The 13598-nt window shown below is 39.5% G+C and overlaps 1 protein-coding gene and 1 non-coding gene across 3 annotated transcripts in view; both read left to right on the top strand.

The window, feature by feature from the left end:
• Window positions 1-13598, top strand: part of Slc44a1 (solute carrier family 44 member 1) — a 487317-nt gene that overhangs the window by 262859 nt on the left and 210860 nt on the right. The window lies entirely within an intron of this gene.
• Window positions 7598-7702, top strand: LOC147825802 (U6 spliceosomal RNA). The gene has a single exon (XR_015440174.1). It is a non-coding gene; the product is annotated as a U6 spliceosomal RNA (small nuclear RNA).

Genomic DNA, 13598 nt, shown 5'->3' with positions numbered 1-13598 from the left:
CATGTCTCTTCCCTATCCAGACCTAGGAAGGGTTTTAGCATTGTCATGATGTCCCCATAGAAATGGAAAGCCATGTTGGTGACACTAATAGAAAGCCAGAGAATAAAACAAGGTGATATCCCAGGAAGGGGCAGAGAGACTGACAATTCCTTCCCCAGCCCCGCAGCATCTCAGCTCCCCTTCCAGGAATCATAAAGATGAGATATGGAAGTCTGAGAAGGGATGAATGAAAAACAAGAGAAAGACAACCAGAAATTAAATGTTCCAGATGAAAGAACACAATACACTTATGAAGTAGTCTAGGTGAAAATTGAGCCTGAATCTGATGAAGACTCTAGTTTTAATTACCAGTGTACAGGAAATGCAGAGAGAGAGTAACATGTTAAATGCCACCCCAGGGATAAAATACAAACTGTTTGAGACTACACAAAAGCAACTAGATTTTTTTTAACCAAATAAAGAGAAACTTAGACATTAAAAGAGATCTAAAACATTTTAAACTACCATGTGTGGGTGATTGATAAATAATGAGGATGATTCCAATCTTCTAACAAATTTTAAAAAATTATAAGTTTATGAGAAATGAAATTTGAACACTGAATATTATGATAATATGAACAATACTATGTTATTGTTAATTATTCGAGTCATGTAATAAGTTTATTAATTAATTAATTTATTTATTTTTGGTACCAGGGATCAAACTCAAGTCCTTGACTTTCGGAGCAGGTGGCAGAACCACTGAGCTAAATCCCCAGCCTTGTAATAATGTTATTTAAAAATAAAGATATTTCAAAAATTATATCTGTATCATACTTCAGTATTAATAGTGAAATTACATGTCTGAAATATTCAGAAAGAACATGGGACATGGGAATGGATGAACAGACATTTACATGGGTTGTGTATATTTGAAATTCTCCACAATGAAAAGGTAAAAATACAAAACAAAGGAACAACAAACCCAACTGAGAAGTGTGGTACCTTCAGGACATGGCCAAGAGGTGTGAAGTCTGTTTCACCAGAGACATATTTTGGACCTAAGGATATGTTCTGCTTGTGGGGAAACTTTGGTTTCTCTGCTCTAAAAAGGGATCAGGGTAAGGCTGGGAATAGAGGTAGCAAGAGGCTTCTTCTCAGATTGACACTTGTTCTTAGGGATGCAGACCCTCCCCTCCCCTTGCCATGTGAACCTCTGCCCCAAGGAGATCTGCTTACAGGTTTTCATTGAAACAAGTTTCTACCTGAGATGCATGAGAGTGCTGAGTTATTCCTGCAGGCATGGCTACATTTGTCATTATGATTGAGGAGGAATGATATTCATAAAAGAATCTGAATCTATTTAAGTTGCATTACACAAAAACTACATGAAAAAGCTTAAAAATATTACCAACAAAATAACACTAATAATGACAGCCAGCATATATACGATCTGACTTAGGCCAGGCATTAAATACTTTATATGTATCATTTAATTATCACAATGTAACTTTGATTACTATCCCTATTTTATGGAGAAAGGAAAGTGAGACTTAGACATTATATAAACCAACCAAAGTGGCAGAGTTTAGATGTGACCAAGCTTGAATTCAAACTCACTGTATTAGTTTCCTAGGGCTGTCTTAATAAATTACAACAGCTTCTGAGAAACAGAAATTTATTATCCCACAGTTCTGGAGGCTTGAAGTCCAAGAACATGGGGTCAGCAGGGTTGGTCCCTTCTGAGAGCTGAGGGAAGGATCTCCTTAGGCCTGTCTTGATTTGTAGCTGGCCACTTCCTTCCTTTGTCTTCACATGATCTTCCTTCTCTGTGTCCATATCTTGTTATAAGGACTCCAGTCATAATGGACTAGGACTCACCTTCATGACTTCATTTTAATTTAATTGTCTCTCTAGAGACACTATCTCTAAATATCGTTTTCTTTTGAGGTACTGGAGTTTAGAACTTTAACATACAGATACTGAGTTTATAACACCTTCAGACCTTCAAAAAGCCAAAGTTTCCTCACAAATCAGTCTATGGCACCTTCCTTCTACAACCTATACTTCTTATTCTCTTCTCCAAGTTGCCTAACACAAAAAAGGACAGTGGCCTGGGCAAAACCACAGATGCTCTCAACATTTTTGGTCATAGGAGTACAGCAATGTGACCCACTCAATGCACTGTTGCTATTAGTTAGAAGTCCATGTGTTACAGCTGAGGTGGGCTCTATCACTCTATGATCAGCATGAGAAGAAAGAAATCCATGACTGGGTGGCAGATGGACAAAGTACCTCAGTCCGTAGTCATGATGTGGTCATAAAGTCCTCAGGGACCTTTCCCTCTCTGTTTTTTCTCTCATGCCCAATGGGTAAGACTGTTCCTGGCAAACAAAACAGGAAACCTCAAAGAAGAACAAAGACAAGACACCCTGTCCCAACTCCTTAGTTCCAGGGAACTTGATTACATCTGCATCGCCCTTTCTAATGTGGGACTGCATAACCTTTGTTCCTTTTCTCCAGCCCCATGTGATTAAATGTGAGTTAATGGATAAAGATGCTTGTTAGTTTTGGGACGCTAGATAAAAATCTGTAACAGACCTAAAGTCCCAGAGTAAACTACTCAACTCCTTGTTTGCCCGGAACATCAGTTCCGGGCACCACAATTTTTAGAACAAGCTGCAAATGTCTGCTGACCATCAATACATGACAGTCAACCAATAACCTTTGTCCCCTTTTCTTTAACTCTATATGTTAACTTCCCCCTCAACCCCCTATTAAAACAGCCTTGGACTCTGAGCCAGTTGCCTCTCTAAGCTATTTTGCTTTGGGAGTGCCGTCTGGCCAGACTAATAAAGGTCTGTTTTCCAACTTGTCCAGTGTGTTCCTTCCCGGGTGTTCTTCGCTGTAGTCAGCTCCTTGGAGCGTTTGGTAAGGCTCTTGGTCTTACATTCTGAAGGCACCACTGGGATTCCTGGGTGTGCTTCACTAGTCAGCTTCTCAGAGCGTTTGGTAAGGCCCTCCGTCTTACACTAAGAAGCATGATCACATTCTCTCGCCCCCCACCCCCAAATTCCTCAAGGCAGTAACTCCTCCCCAGACCAACTCCTGGCAACCACCTCCCCTTTAAAGCCTTTGTGCTCACTTCACCAAGTGCTGACTCCCTTTTTGTACCCACACCTCTCCTACCTAAGTGAAATAAACAGCCTTGTTGCTCACACAAAGCTTGCCCAGTTGGTCTCTCTGCTCTCTGCACCTCTAATACATTACCTCATTCTTTTCTTATATCTTCATAAACTCTCTCAGTACTCTCTTTCCCCTCAAACCTATAAACACCCTTCTTAACAACAAAAATTGTGTCACAAGTTCCCATATTCCCTCACTCCACTTCTTGCTCTCCTTCACTTCTCAACCAAGCTTTCTGAAGGCTCCTTCTGCACTCATGTTTCCTACTCTCCTTCCTTCCATTCAGTTATTGAATTCCCACAATAAATATTCACTCCTACTATCTTTTCATCTCTTAATTTCTAAATCTACTCATCACTTCTTAATCATTTTTACTTTATTTCTTTGTAATATTTAATCTGCCCTTTTAAAAAAATCCTTCTCTATTGGTATAATATTCAGGACAGGCTGAAAATTAATAATGTACCCCCAAATTTCTGTGGCTTAATACAACAAAATTTATTCCCACTCATACAAAACTGCATGTTTTAGGGTCTCCTGTGATCATGGTGACTCCATCATCCAGATTATTTCCATGTTGTGGGTCTATGAAGTTAAAAACAGGCCTCTATGGTTGACAAGACAGAGGAAGACAGAGCCAGAGGCTCACACACCACTTCTTAAATGTTTCATCCCAGAAATTACTCGTGCCATTTCCACTTACAGCCCATTGGCCAGAACTAGTCACATATCCCACTTAACTACAAGAGGCCTGGGAAAGGTGGAAGAACACATGGATATACAGTGAAGACTAAATATTTCCACTATACTGACATCTATAGCCACTTTTCTCTCCCAATTTCTTTATCTCCAACACCTTTTTCAAGGGCAACTTTATCCATCTCTACTCACAAATGTTAGCATTTCTCATGATTCTGTCTGTGCCTCCATTCTCTTGTGTTCTTCCTCTCCCTATGAGATCACCCCCACACTCACATCTTTAAAGATCATCTGTAGTTATATGACTTCCAACCCATAGTGTACATGGTAGAAATAAAGTCCTATAATGATAATGATCTATTTAGAAGTATTGCTAGGTATCTCTTCCAAGAACTGATCGCATCAATAATCTCCTTCTCCCTTCTCAAAATGAACCTATTTGTTCAATTGTACTTACAATTTCTAGATCCAAACTGTCACTGAAGTCAGAAACAACCAGCTCCTACTTGATACTTGTCACCCCAACCATTCTTCCAACCAACTAATGAATCACCAACTCCAGTACAATCCTCTAAGGATATTTCTAGATTCATTCCTTTCTCTCCATTCCTATTGCTATTATATTCTCCTTCAGGCCTTCACTTTTTTCATCTTAATTTCTGTATGAACCTGCTTACTCATCTCTCTGTCTTGTTATCACCTTCCAATTGTTCATTCCTTAAAATATTTGAAAAATCCATTGAATAGCTACTAAGCTTCTCAGACAGTATATCGCACACTAATCATGCAAAAATGAAAGATGCAGCTCTTTCCTTAAGATGCTCATGACATAATAGGAACAGAAAAGTAAACCACTGTGATATAGAAAAGTGAATACTTTTTTTTTTTTTGGTACCAGGGATTGAACTCAGGACCTTGTGCTGGCCAGGCAGGCACAGCACCACTGAGCTAAATCCCCAGCCCAACAAGTGAATACTTAAAGAGTTCAAAAGAGGGCCACATAAACAAGAGAAAGGTTTATAAAGGGAAACTCCATTATACTTTTCACTAGCTTTAAATTCTTCCATGGTTCCCTGGTACTTTCACATGAACTTCAGACTTGTCAAATGAGAACCAAAGCCATTTTGGTCTTTGATAGCCTCTTCTCCTGCCTCAGTTCTCCTGTACTCTCATATCTCTGTCCCTTACCACAGGCCTTCTCCACATGTCTTCCTAATTCCTCTTCATCATCTAAAGCTCATAGCAAGGAACATGTCCTTACAGAAGCCTTTCCTAACCTGTCAGCTTCTTCTAAGCTTCCTGCTGTCACAATTTTATTACTGTATTGCAATAGGCTCTCCCCTTGGGTGAGGAGCAGCATCTCGATCCCTTTGGAATCCCCAGAACGGCATCAGGAACATCATGGAGTTGAAGTGTTTAACCATTTTACCCTTTGCCTTACTCAAATCCCACAGCACAGGCAAACACCCTGAGGGGCAACTCTTTGCCTGGAATTTGAACTATCTCTGTGTCCTTGTCCTCCAGCCTTTATAGGTTATTTTTATTATTTTTTTGTTTTAATGCAATACAAATAGATATTAAAAGAGAAAATACAAAAAGTTCTATGAAAAAATAATTTTTCATAACAAATATAGAGAATAACAACGGTAAATATACTGTGTATCATGATCTTAAAAGAATATGTTTTCATTTGCTAATCTATCTCTCAACTCATTTCTTAATAATAATATACCCCTTTTTTTTTCTTTTATATATATATATATTTTTTTGGTACCAGGGATCCAACTCGGGTCCTTGCACTTGTGGGGCAGGCAGCGAAACCACTGAGCTAAATCCCTGGCCCCTTTATAGGTTATTGATTTCTATTGTTTAATCATCCTCTGACGCATGGCTTCCCAAGCCCTGGGCACTATGTTCCATTTCTTCAAGGCTGTTTGTCCTTGCATCCTACCTGTCGCGACACAGTGTTAGAATGATGCTCCTTTTTCTTGCCTCTACCCAGAGTTCCTTCTCTGTCCCAGTGTAGAGTAGACAAGTGTGGGGGATGGGAAGAGACAAAGAGAGAGGCAGAGAGATAGAAAAACAGAGCCATACTAGCTTAAGCAAAAAAAAAAAAAAAAAAAGGAGGGGAATATTGTGAGTATATGAACTGAAAACGCTAGATGTGGTGTTTAGCCCCAGCCCAAATAAAAAACTCAACCACTTCACCAGTATCCACAAGCTAATCACACATTCTACACACTATTAATTTAGTATGTTTTGTGGAAGATGTGTGCACAGCCACAAAGGGTTACATCAAGCAACAGTCCTTTTTCTGCTGTCACATGTTGTCCCTCTGTCCTCCATCTCGCTGCCTTCCACTTGTCCTTCTCTCTTAGGAGCAACATAATTCCTCTTCTGCCGCATGCAGAGAGGTTTAGCACACATCTTGTCTTAATGAAAAAGGCCCTTGAGACTTCACCTTTCACCCTAGATGTCATTTCAAAGTATTTTCTTGTAATCAAATAGAAAACTCTCCCTCAGAGGGCTCTGGTGACCAACATTTTTTCTACTTTATTACTTGTAAGTTCTCACAGTACTGTCATTTGGCTGTGGATAAAGCCTGTATCTCATGCTCCAAACAAGAGGTGTTGACAATTAGCAGAGCACAAAGCTTACACACAGGAAATCATTCTTTTCGTGAGGAGCCCATCTTCCCACTATTCATCCCAATGAGTCACCACAGTGCCCAGAACTGTGTCCAACACACATGATGAATATTCGTAGAATGTTTGTGGAACACAGAGTAGCTTTGGTGATTAATCAGTTTCTTAGTTACTTTTCTCTCATTGTTGAGACAAAATACTCAACAGCCAAAGTTGAAGGAGGAAAGGTTTATTTAGCTCACAGTTTGTAGAGGTTTCAGTCTATAATCGGCTGGCTCCAAGGCAGGGTGGCATGGCAGAGGGGCATTACAGAGGAGAAACAGCTCATTGTGGGCAGAAGGTAGCAAAGCAAGGAAGGGACCACCACAGATCTTTCTATCCCTTATATCTTATCCAGGCTACTTAGGGCAGGTAGCACTCACACCCTTAATCCTAGTGCCTTCTATCTTAGCATTGCACCATGAATCAATTCCAGCGTCACACACCCTAGATCCAGCCACTTCTGAAAAGGCTCCACCATGACTTCATGAGGCTTTGAGGGGACATCTAAACAGTCAGCATCTCTTATGAGACAGAGAAAAGATGATACCCAACACTTGGAGCAAGGAAGAGCCCAGGTGGGCCAGAGGCCTTGAAAGAGTTGGAAGAAAGGAGACCACTCTTTGCGGAGAGGTGGCCTGGCCTGCTATTCCCAGAAAATGTGGCCATTTCTCTGCATTAAGTGCCTTTGGTAACTATATATTTACTTTTTAATTAGTGCTATCATCTGACTATTTATGTCCTGCCCAATTTCATTGGTTGAAACTCAATCCTCAATGTCATTTTTTTTTTTAATTTGGTACTGGAGATCGAACTTGGGTCCTTGTGCTTGTGCAGCAGGCGGCGAAACCACTGAGCTAAATCCCCAGCACTTCAATGTCATATTATTAAGAAGTGAAGCTTTGCCTTCATGAATAGGAGTAGAACCCTTATAAAAGGGAGCCTGGGCCAGGGATTTAGCTCAGCCACACAGTGCCTGCCTGGCAAGCGCAAGGTCCTGAGTTTGATCCCCAGTAGCAATAAAATAAAAGAAAATAAAAAGGGAGTTTGTGCTCACTTCAGCAGCACATATGCTAAAATTGGAATGATACAGAGAAGATTAGCATGGCCTACACAAGGATGACATGCAAATTTGTGAAGTATTCCATATTTTTTAGATTAAAACTAGACCCCTAACTTTCATCGTGCACAAAACTAAAATTGAGGTGGATTGAAGATCTAACTATTAAAACAGAAACACTAAACTTACTGGAAGATAAGTTAGGTAGAACTCTTGAAGACATTGGCATAGGAAAAACCCTTATGAACAAATCTTCAGTAGCAAGGGAACTAGCACAAAGAATCAACAACTGGGATCTCATCTTATTGAAAAAGCTTCTGCACTGCAAGAGAAGCCACCAACAGAGCCAAGAGACAACTTACAGTGCAAAAAAATTTCTTTACCAGCTGTTCCTCAGACAAAGGTCTACTATCTAAATATATAAAGAACTCAAAAAAATCAGACCCCTCAAATATAAAGACACAATTCAAAAATGGGCATCTAAAATGAACAGACATTTCTCAGACAAAGAAGTAAAAGCAGCAAATAAACATAGGAAAAAAATGCTCAACATCACTGGTCATTTAAGAGATGCAGATGAAAACAACTCTGAGATTCCACCTCACCCCAGAAAGAAAGGCTGCTCTCAAGAAATCAACCAATAACAAATGCTGGCAGGGCTCTGGGGAAAAAGGAACCCTTCTTCATTGTTGGTGGGAGTGCAAATTGGTGCAACCACTGTGGAAATCAGTATGGAGATACCTCAAACAACTAGGATTAGAAGTCCCATTTGACCCAGCTATTCCTCTGTGGGGTATCTTCCCAAAAGAATTAAAAAGAAACATATGACAGTGCTATATGCTCACCAATGTTTATAGCAGCACAGTTCTTAATAGCTAAAACTTGGGAACACCCCAAATGCCCATCAGCTGGAGACTGGATAAAGAAGATGTGGGGTTTTTTTATAAAATGGAGTACTACTCAGCCATAAAGAATGAGAAACTAGAGACATTTATAGCTAAGTGGATGCTCATTGAGCCCATACTCTTAAGTGAAATAAATGGGACACACACATGTAAATACCAAATAGTTTCTCTGGCATGAAAAACTAAAAGTGTAAACAAGGAACAAAATGTATAATTGATATTGTGAAATAGGAAGAAAAGGTCTAAAGGAGTAGGGGAAGTGGGAGGGGTAGGGGAAAGAAAAGAAGGAAAAGGAAAATATGAGAAAAGAAAAAAATTGGAGACAGTTTTTGTAAATAGGAAGGGAGGAGGAGGTGAAGGGAGGGCAGGGGAGTGGGGAAAAAAATAAGAACCAACATACATCATGTAAAGGTGCAAGATCCCAATGATGAATGTAACTGTATTGTATACCTAAAATTTACCAATTAATTTAATGAAAAAAAATTAAAGAGAGTTTGCTTGTCTCTTCCTCCATGTGAGTCCATACCAAAAAGGCGCCATTTACAAAGCAGGAAGCTCTTAACAGACAGTAAATCTTGCTGGTGCCTTTATCTTGGACTTTCCAGCCTCCAGGACTGTAAGCAATAAATTCCTGTTGTTTATAAATGACCTAGGGCTGGGGATTTAACTCAGTGGTCCTGCTGCCTGCCTTACAGGTGCAAGGTACCAAGTTTGATCCCCACTACATATATATATATGTATGTATAAATTGCCTAAAGTATTTTATTATGGCAGCCCAAATGACAAAGATCGTTGTTTATTTCATTGTATTCTTTTTGGAAATGTACATCTACGGGAAATTAAGATGTTCTGAACTGACTGAAGCTCATTTGGCCGCTCAGCAATTGCCAAGTTACTTGGGTGAATATCAATAGCATCTGGTGGTTGTAGGTGGGTGGTAGGTGGCATATATTCCTTACCTTACAACTTTGACACCAGATGAGGCCTTACACCAAATTCTACCAAAGCTACAAAAGTTTATTTGTCAGTAAATACAAGGACAGTCCTACAGCTGGTCCTTGAGACTTGGGAAAATCCATCTCTGCCTCAGGCACTAGAAGTAGCACAAGCATTATAAAGTGAACAAGAGGATACTGAAGACAGTGACAGGGCCAGGCAGACTTTTGCAGGATGAACTTCGCTGGACCAAGGGATACAAGACCTCAAATACCAAAAGCACGACTAGTGAACTTGTTGGACCCACATGTCTCACTCATGCAACAGCAGTGCAGTTTTATTCTTTCTAACCAATCACAAACCTTGAACCGTGTCTCATCTTACCTATTAAAAAATATTTCTAACATTAAGCTAATTAAAAACCCTCACTTTGGATTTTGATAAAGGTATTTGAAGTAGTACATACCCATCTTTGGAGCATTCATTTCTGATGAGAGATTTTCTAAAGCTAACTACCTGTCTTATGGTATATATTACAGTTTACTTGAACACATATACAGTATATCACAGCATGTATTGAAGTGAATGAAAATACAGGCAATGTAGCGCACACAAATTACACTCATTTCATGATGGGGCAGGAGTTGCAGGAGCTATGAGGAGAAAGTTAAAATTTCCTTTTAATAGTAGTTCAGCAGATGAGAATGGCTCACACCTGTAATCTTGGCTACTCAGGAGGCTGAAGCAGAATGATCATGGGTTTGAGGCCAGTCTAGGGAACTTATCGATACCCTGTCTCAAAATGAAAAAATAATTTTAAAAGGGTAGTGGTAGAGTACCCCTAGGTTTGATTGTCAGTATGGATGCAGGATCCAAGTGGGAGAACCTCAGAAGGAAAGAGAATGCACAGGTAGGGCTGGAGTCTGGCAAGTAACTGATAATTCAGAACTTTACCCTGCTTAAACATGAAGTGACTTGTGTTTGTTTTCACATGAGAGACTGTTCCATCATAGCTGGACTTGCAAAAAGTAATCTCAGTCCTACCTTTTATCATTCCTCATTTTGGAAGGAGTGGTTTACTCTCTTGCTGTCAGCACAAATGTAAAAATTAGGAACGAATCTGATTGCACTTGTAGTTACTCACTTACAGCCACAATTAGCTGTAAGCACCCTCCGAAAATGGCAAAAGCTGTGAAGCACGCCTGCAATTAAGTAATTGTGGGCATCATTAGTTGCACCGTTAGTCGCATGAGTAACTTTTATGGTCGCCATGGCTACCTCCTGATACAAAATTACCCATCAAACCAGGGAGCACTAGAGCTGAAAATGAATCCCTTCCCTTTCCAATTTTGTGAAAACTGTGTACTTTTTTCCTGAAATTATTTCATCCAAATGAATAGGGTACATTTGCAAATACAAACTATTTGTGTCAAACCAAAAAGAAATTGTCACCTTGGGTCCTGAGTGTTATCTGTTTATCATTTTATGTTTATTTATGTATTTATTTGTTGTCATTTGACGTACAATAAAGCAAAGCAAGCCTCTTTTTTCTGGAAGAACTCACTTGTGGTATCTAGGTGACATATAATCTTTCATTTGTATATTCTGTCCCATAAAGAAGGTTTATTTCACACCATAGTTATCATTTCCCAGTTTGAATATCTGCCACAAATTTTCAACTAGAGAGCTTTACTTTCTGTTAGAATTGAAATGTTTAGATCTTTTTCCCAGCGGCCTTTAATCTAGAAGGGAAATGGACCCAGAGACTGCGGAAAATAGTTCCTGTTTGGAGAATGATGATTTGTGGAAACATCATTGAGAAGCGTTTTCTTAGTGAATCACTAGCCTTAGAATGAAACATTGTGTTCTTTTAAATCCCAAGAAATATATACTCACATAATAGATTAGACTAAGGCCGACATATAGATGCATACTTTAATTTATATTTATTTATATAATATGTTCGAGGGAGTCCATGGTACAACAAGATAATCATCCCTCCTTATGAAGTAGCATGTTTCAGATATACCCATCTCAGAGATGAGTAACTAGGCTATCAGTCCCATTTAAGGGTTTATAAAGTATGAAATAGACAGGTGACTAGCTCATAGTCATCTGTCCATTGGCCTTATTTGCCATTTAGAGATAGGAAAGATAATCAGATTTTTCTGACCCTAGCATGTGCTTGGAATAGGGCTAATGGCTGAGGAAACACATTTTTTATTTTATTCAATTTTAAATTGAGTAGCCACACAAAAATAACAGCTGCCATATTGTACAGTGCATCTCTAAAATACATATATAGTGACAGCCAGAAAGGGGGGCCAACTGTGGTTCCAAATATGACCAAAAGTCTGGTAAATGAATGAAAAGGTATCTGAATCCAAAATCACAGGCCATGATTTTCCCTTCTCTACCTACTAGCTATGTATATGATTGTGGATAAAGCATTTCTCTCTTAGTCCAAGTTGCCTCAAAAGAGATAAAACTGGTGGTAGTGTAGTGACAGCAGAGAGAAATCAGAGAGGATCACAGTGGACCACTTTGTCTTCCTGTCACCTGGGTGGTTTTACTAAAGAACTGTTCAGGGGAAAATGCTGAAGGACAAGTTGGAGGAAAAATGTTCTAAAACAAATTAGGACTCCCTTGACTATAATTGGCAGAAAACCTAGCCTATACCACAGAGATATTATGGGTTCATATATTAAATTTTAAAATCCAGAGCTAGTGCTTGTTCTGAACAAGTGAATTCAGGCTTCAATCAGTCATCTGGATTAGTTTTTCTCCAGTCTTTTGCCTCTAACTTCTATTCTGGCTTCAGTCATTGGGTCCAATTGGTACCAACAGAGCAACTGCAGGCCAAGTCCCCACCCAGAAACTCTGAAGTTTCCCTTCAAGGTAAGGAACAAGAGTCTCTGGCATCCATGCCTTATAAACATCCTTCACTGTGTGGAACTACTAGTCCTGCCTGAAGCCCAAAGTACACTTCAAGTCCTTGCACTGGTTCAGCCTAATCAAGCCACAGGGACTGAGAATGAGGAAGAGCAGTCTCCAACAGGTAAAGCTGAATATGGTACTTCTAGGGAGAGGTGAATTAACACACTGCAGGAAAAATAACAAATGTCCCCTACTGTCCTGCTTCCCCCTTTGAAAGACCAGCGCTTGACCTTTTGAGCAATCACAGTACAAATGAATCCAATTAAATTAAATTCAACTCATTTAACAAACACACTCTAAGACTTCCTAGAACCTTTCCATTTCTAGCCCTTCCATGCTTCTAGTAGCCATGCAAAGTTGTCTCATTTCAGAATTGTATTTGGCCTTCCCCTTCAAACATGATATTGCTTATAAAGCAGATCAGAGTGAGTATTTTGCATCAGCTTGTTTTGAGATATTTGTATCCTTTAGGGATCATGCTAAAACTCGACAATAATTTTCATAGATTCAATTTCCACTTGAGTGAATGACTTTTGAGTAGTATGTCCCAAAGATTATTCATTCATGCTGATAATACTGCTTGGAACCTCAAACATATTCTGCTGCTTTGCTTTCTTTACCCCCACTATTCCAGATGGAAAGGAATAGGGCAATAGGGTAAATGTTGTTTACTCATTTAACAACTATTATAACACTACATCAGAAGCGATGCTTGGTGTAGAAAGAGTCCATCAAGAATGCCACATATGGGCCGGGGATTTAGCTCAGTGGTTTTGCCACCTGCTGCCCAAGCGCAAGGACCCGAGTTCAAACCCTGGAACAAAAAAAAAGAATGCCACATACTACATAGGGGTGCTGGGGTAGAAAAAGCAATGGATATTCTGTCAGTCAGATCTGAGTTCAAGTTCTGACTTTGCCAGTAATCATCACTGTGATTTTGAGACAAAGGCTTCATTTGGAAAATTTCTAAAATTTCTTTAGCTGGAAAAATTCTCTGATTCTGTAAAAGGTTAGATACATTAGCATGACTAAGTTCTTCTGCCTGGCCTTTGGGAACTATCCAGAAAGCAGAAAAATACGACTTCACCCTCAGAATTCAGCACACACGCCTCCTCTGGGATTTAAATTGAGAGGATCAAATTAAAGTTAGAGTCACAAAAGGAGCTTTTCATTAACTCTTAGAAGATATTTTTCTTCTTCGGACCAGCTCAG

The sequence above is a fragment of the Heterocephalus glaber genome, unplaced genomic scaffold (genome assembly GCF_053883595.1).
Source record: "Heterocephalus glaber isolate CG9 unplaced genomic scaffold, H.glaber_assembly_v1.0 deba00001481, whole genome shotgun sequence".
NCBI lineage: Eukaryota > Metazoa > Chordata > Mammalia > Rodentia > Bathyergidae > Heterocephalus > Heterocephalus glaber.
This window is presented reverse-complemented; position numbering and strand designations above follow the sequence as displayed.